This window comes from Gossypium hirsutum, chromosome D06 (assembly GCF_007990345.1).
Source record: "Gossypium hirsutum isolate 1008001.06 chromosome D06, Gossypium_hirsutum_v2.1, whole genome shotgun sequence".
In the NCBI taxonomy this organism is placed as follows: Eukaryota; Viridiplantae; Streptophyta; class Magnoliopsida; order Malvales; family Malvaceae; genus Gossypium; species Gossypium hirsutum.
The window spans coordinates 14,856,824-14,862,854 of NC_053442.1; positions in this window are offsets into that span (position 1 = coordinate 14,856,824).

A 6,031-nucleotide genomic window follows, 5' to 3' on the forward strand; every position below is an offset into this window, starting at 1 on the left:
ACTATATCCAACGGTTTCAATAATCACAAGGCCAAAATATCTGAAATCAAACACACATCACTTACCGATTATTCGTGCACAATCACTGCATATTTGCATATTTAGCAAAACACTGTGGCTAATATTTAACATATACATAACATGTACATATTTTCACTTTCACAACAGTTATCATAACCACATATCACATGTTATAACATCTCATCTCAATTCACATATTCACAAACACATAAGCACTTTATTCACAAGTTAACATAGGTATGAGAAAGCTTACACTCAAAATTTAGAGTAGGGATTTAGGCTACTAATAAATTCCCAAATAACGCATTGAATCATGTCCACAAGTAATTATCCCAAACACTCACCAATTATGCTTTTGCCTTAAAGCCAAAAGCTCAAACTAGTTTTTCCTTGCTTTTATCTTTACTCGTAGAAGGTTCTATCAATTTTGGAACTTCAACACAATAAATTCACACAACAATACATCCAAAAATCAGCCAATGACTCATTACAAGCATACAAAACATAAGCCTAAGCTAAGTTATCATGTAACCGTAACTTATAACTAGAGGTTCTTATGGGCCAGGCCGGGTCGGGTTCAGACCGAGCCCAGAAAAAAATTTCATCCCGCATCCTAGGCCCGGCTCGAAATATGGGCCTGAGATTTTGTTCAGGCCCGGCCCGGGAAAAAATTCCTAGGCCCGAGCCCGGCCCGACCATTTTTTAATAAAACACTAAGAAATTATTTTAATTTTTTTAAAAAAAGTATTTTAAAAATATTTTAAAAATAAAAAAATAAAAAAAAATTATTATATTCGGGACGGCCCGAGCCGAATCTGGGCAAAAAAAGTGGTGCCTGAGGCCCGGCCCGTTTTCTAAACGGGCCTCATTTTTTTGCCCAAGCCCATATTTCGGGCCTATATTTTTACCCAAACTCTGCCCTAATATCTACTTATAACATAACAAAATTTAAATTCGAATATCTCGATCTATATTTAATATTTTCACCTAAAACCAATTACGTTCATATTATAATTCACCTATGACTAATTCTTAACCTTTAAACTACATAAAACTACTCAATTCATGATATCGACTTTTTTGACATGTTTTATGGTTATTTTTTGAAAATTCATTAAAACTCAAGAAATATTTAACGAAAATTTAAAGTAAGTTTAGAAACCTTCTAATCATGTTAAAATAAGTTGAAAAACACTTTGAAACCACATTTTTATGCAAAATCCCGAAATCCACCATTAACGACCTAATTTTTGGCTTTTATTCAAAATGCGATTTAATGGCTAAAAACTTGGTTTTAAAGACTAAATAACATTTAAAACTAATAGGAAGATGAATCGTTGCTTTAGTTGACGAAAAACTGAACGTTTGATCGAAAACCTGAAAAACCCAAAAGCTTGACAATGGAGGAACTATGATATTGTTGGGTGTTTTTCTTGGTCTTTTATAAAGGTTTAAGCTTCAAGGGAGATAGAAATCAAAGAGGATTAGGAATTGGAGTTCAAAATTGATTGAAATAGAAAGAAAGAATCAAGGGATGACAACACTAGTTTTGGGGGTTGTTTTTACGTGATATAATTTGGAGAATGGGGGTTTTTAGCTTGAATTTTAAAATCTGGTTAAATTGCTTCATAAAAATTCTAATTTTTGACTCTTTTACAAATCAGTCATTTTTTGCAAAATTAAAGGTACTTAGAACTCATTTTCAGAAATTGATTTAATTTTCTAAAAATCATAATCAAAAACATTACTGGTATATCCTGTTATAAAATTTCGATAACACTAAGGATAAAATTCCTAAAATACCCCTAAAACTCCTAAACCCTATTTTGGGGTGTGAAATGAACCCAAGTAGGCATAATTTGCAAGTCATGTCGCGCCATGCAAGGCCTATAGTGTGACATAGCCTTGACATAGTGCCCAAGCATTTGGGGGCTATTTTCGTCTGCACAATCAACTTTATACGAAGACCTAAGACGTGTCGAAGACCTAATTGGGGCTAGCAACACTCCTCTAAATAAAACCTTAAGGGTGTGATGTAACTAAGTCATCTTAGACACATCCAAAGACCCTAGTAGTTTAGGAGTAGGATTTAGATTAAGTTTTCTTTTCTTTTCTTAAAAACGCTTTGTTCATTTCTCTTGGAACCATTTTCGATCCAAGACTTCTTTACAATATCGAAGTATTCAATTTATTTCTCTTTTGCAACCAACAAGATTTGATTATTCCAATTAAGAGACCCACTATTCCGTGCTTCAATTGAAACCCACAAGATTATTTATGCATCTATTCTCTCTTTAGATTTAATAGTGTTTGTTTACATGTTTAATTCAATTGAGTTCGAGATTATGAATACTATGATTGGCTAAATCTTTTAGGGGAGATTAACGAGTGGATGGGGACATGATTAGTGGAGGACTAAGGGTTTCTCAATAGGATTAGTTGGTTTAAATTACACATTCCTAAACCTTAGGCTTGACAACCGTAGAAAGTAATCATAGGTTAAACGAGGTTGAAAGATAAGTTTTTTCAAATAAATTGTAATTTATCCTGGTTGATAAAGTGAGGTCAAGAGATAAGCGAGTATCAACTAATTAATTAATTAGTTAAAGGTTGGGAGGTAATAATTGGTTAGTTAATAGCTAATCCACCATAAAACCCTAATATGAAGTTAATTACAACCCCTGAAATTAGTTAATCTTCCTAATTAGTTTAATTGATTTAGTTGTTTGTTTATTTTATTGTTTATTTATTTTAGTTATTTAATTTCTAATGTTGATCTTTTTTATGGTTTATCGTAATATAGAATTTAACCATTACTATTTAGACTTATTATTATAAAGAGATTTTCAATAGATTTAATCTATCCTCCCTTGGGTACGATCCTTAAAATACTTTCCTATGTTCCATTGTAAAAGAAATACTATATTACAATTTGACCCGTATACTTGTGGACACTGATGCTTAATTTTATATATTTTGGTGTAGTATTTTTCCAATGAAATGTTCGCACATTTGGTGATGGTCAAGTTGTTGGCGTTGTTGCTGGGGAGGTTTCGGCTTTAAATCTAAAAATATATTTACAATTAATAAGATAATAGGAATGTTAAAAACTATAGATACAATATTTTTAATTTTAATTTTAATTTTTTTTAAAATTTTAATTTCATTTTAATTTTTTAGGTTGTTCATGACCCGAAGTGGAAGCAGCCCAATCGAGCCATATCCAAATTCAGAGTAGGTAATTAGATGCCATCAGATGAACACCAATCCACCCAAGGTGATTAATCAACCTCAAGAGAATCCGTTGCTCGATAATCCACAAGAGCAACAAGTGAACATCCGTATAGAAATCCTGATAGTTTAAAGGACATTGTACGAGTATCCGTACCTACACTAGATGCGATGTGAGGTAGTATTAAGAGACCAGCTATTAACAACAATAGTTTTGAGATAAAGATGAATACTATTCAGATGATCCAAAACACACTGCCATTCAAAGAAAACATGGTGGAAGACCCGGATAAACACTCAAAGTGGTTTCTACAACTCTATAACACCTTTAAGTACAATAGAGTATCCGATGATGTTGTGTGTCTCCAGTTATTTTTGTTTTCTTTGTGTGATAATATTACCGATTGGTTAGACTCGTTAGAACCAGGTTCCATTACTACATGAGACTATTTAGTGAAAAAAAAAGTACACAAAATTTTCCCGATTAATCAAACCATTTAGCTCAGGCGAGAAATTGCCAAATTTAAGCAATATGAAGGTGAGTCCCTTTACGAGGCATGATAACATTTCAAGTCGATGCTAAAAATGTGCTAACACCATGGATTGCAAGCGTGGCTCCAAATCTAAATTTTCTGTAATGGCGTTAACAACAATATCAGATCCAACCTAGATGGAGTAGCTGAAGGATCGATCATGTTCCACACATACGAACGAGTATATAAAAGTATACATGACATGGCTATAAATTCGTACATGCGGCCCAATGAAATATTCACATATAAATCAAAGCCTTCAATGGTAAAAGCTATAAATGAAGTTAACAAAGACGATAGATATAATCAAATCTTAGAAAAGCTTAACTGTTTGGAGTTGATTTTCAAACCAACAAAATCGGAGCCATGTTTTGAAAACCAATAGGAAAAGACAAGCTAGATAGGTAATAAGGGTCTAGATACCTATTCAAATACCTACAGCCCCGATTAGAGGGATCATCCGAACCTTCAATGGGGAGGCAACCAAGGAGGTGGAAATGAAACACAAAATTGACCAAACCTGCCTTACCAACCTCCCCCATTACAACAAAGATTCGTGGGAAATGACCATTCTGCATGTGGTCAACAATTTGATCGACTAGAAGGGGACATACAAACAATAAAGACGAACATTTGACACGTCCAAGCCATGTATGGACAACTTGAATCTCGAATGGACAACCTTTTAGATTGAGACATCTATTCACAATGTTCCAAAAGAAAAATGGCCAAAGTATCCCCAGTAATACGGAGAACAATCCTTGGAGAGATGGGAAGGCGCATGTAAAGGCAATTGCTTTATGATCAGGCAAATAATTAAAAACACCTAGCATGCCCATCCATGAAGAGGAGGAGGTTCCCGAAGTTGTCAATGAACTCATAGAGGAAGCCGAGCACATTGAGCTGATTGAGGAGATAGCTGAACCAATATCTAATCTAGCAATCACAAATCTGAGCACAACAGAGGTATCATTCCCAACAAGACTAGAGGACAAGAAAGAGAGGGACGATGTATATTTCATAATTATTCTCAATTTATTTAAATCCTTTAATTTCAATTTACCACTCTTGAAACTCGTCGATAAAATCCCAAAATATGTCAAATACTTAAAGGAAATCATGGCATGACATAAGACAATGAAAAAAGGGAAAGTAATGTGACATTGGCACATCATGTAACACGTTAATTGTGACGAAAATACCCCTAAAATTGAAAGATCTAGGTAGTTTTACGATTCTTATTGAGATAAGGGATCAACATTTTAGTAAGGCTTTTTACGATTTAGGGGTTAACATAAACTTGATGTCCCTATCAATTTATCAGACACTTGGACTGGGGGACCTTAAAAACACCTCGGTAACGCTACAACTAGATGATAGATCCTTGGTACACCTAAAAAGTGTCCTTGAGGATGTATTAGTTAAAGTACGGGGGTTTATAATTCCTGTCGATTTGTAGTCCTCGATTTTAAGGAAGATCAAGACATCTCCATTTTATTGGGTAGGCTATTTCTGGCCACTTCTAAAGCATCCATTTATTTTGAATGAAACGAGCTAATAATGAAAATTGATAGCAAAATGGAAGTATTCAAATGTGGTCGTGATTCCCAAATGAGGGATTGCTTAGGGAGGAATGTTACATGCTGTTTGTTTTAACTCTTAACGACATTGATTAAAGGTATTTTCGAATTTGTGTAAGTATAGGTATTCAGAATGCAAGAGAAAGGGATAAACGGCAAGATCCTAATAGGATTGGAAATTGGTTAGTGGGCTATGATGTTCATGAACAACGAATGAAGTCGATGTTGAAATTCAAGGAATTACCGAACAAGTCCGGTAGTGCGACTTAAGTTTTTAAACCATTAAAATTTAATCATTTTGTATATATTGTAAATTAGTTTTAATTTTTCATTTTTATTTAGATTTAGAATAAGTATTTTGAAAATTACATGTGAGAATTGGAAGAAAACAAGTTTCCAGGAGCAATGGAGGAGCTAGATGCTAGTTGAGGGCAAGTATGGACAATTGGAGGCTTTTGACAAGTCCCAAAGAGGCTAAATCAAAGCCATATCGTCACATAACAATCTCATGGCATGATACAACCCCTTTGAACCTAAAAATACATATTTTGTGTCGTGTCGCGCAATGCCTTATCTATGGTGTGACACACCCTTGATGGAAGCAATAACAGGGGACAAAATAGTGTCGTGTCGTACCATGCCTACCTTATAGCGTGACATGTAGAC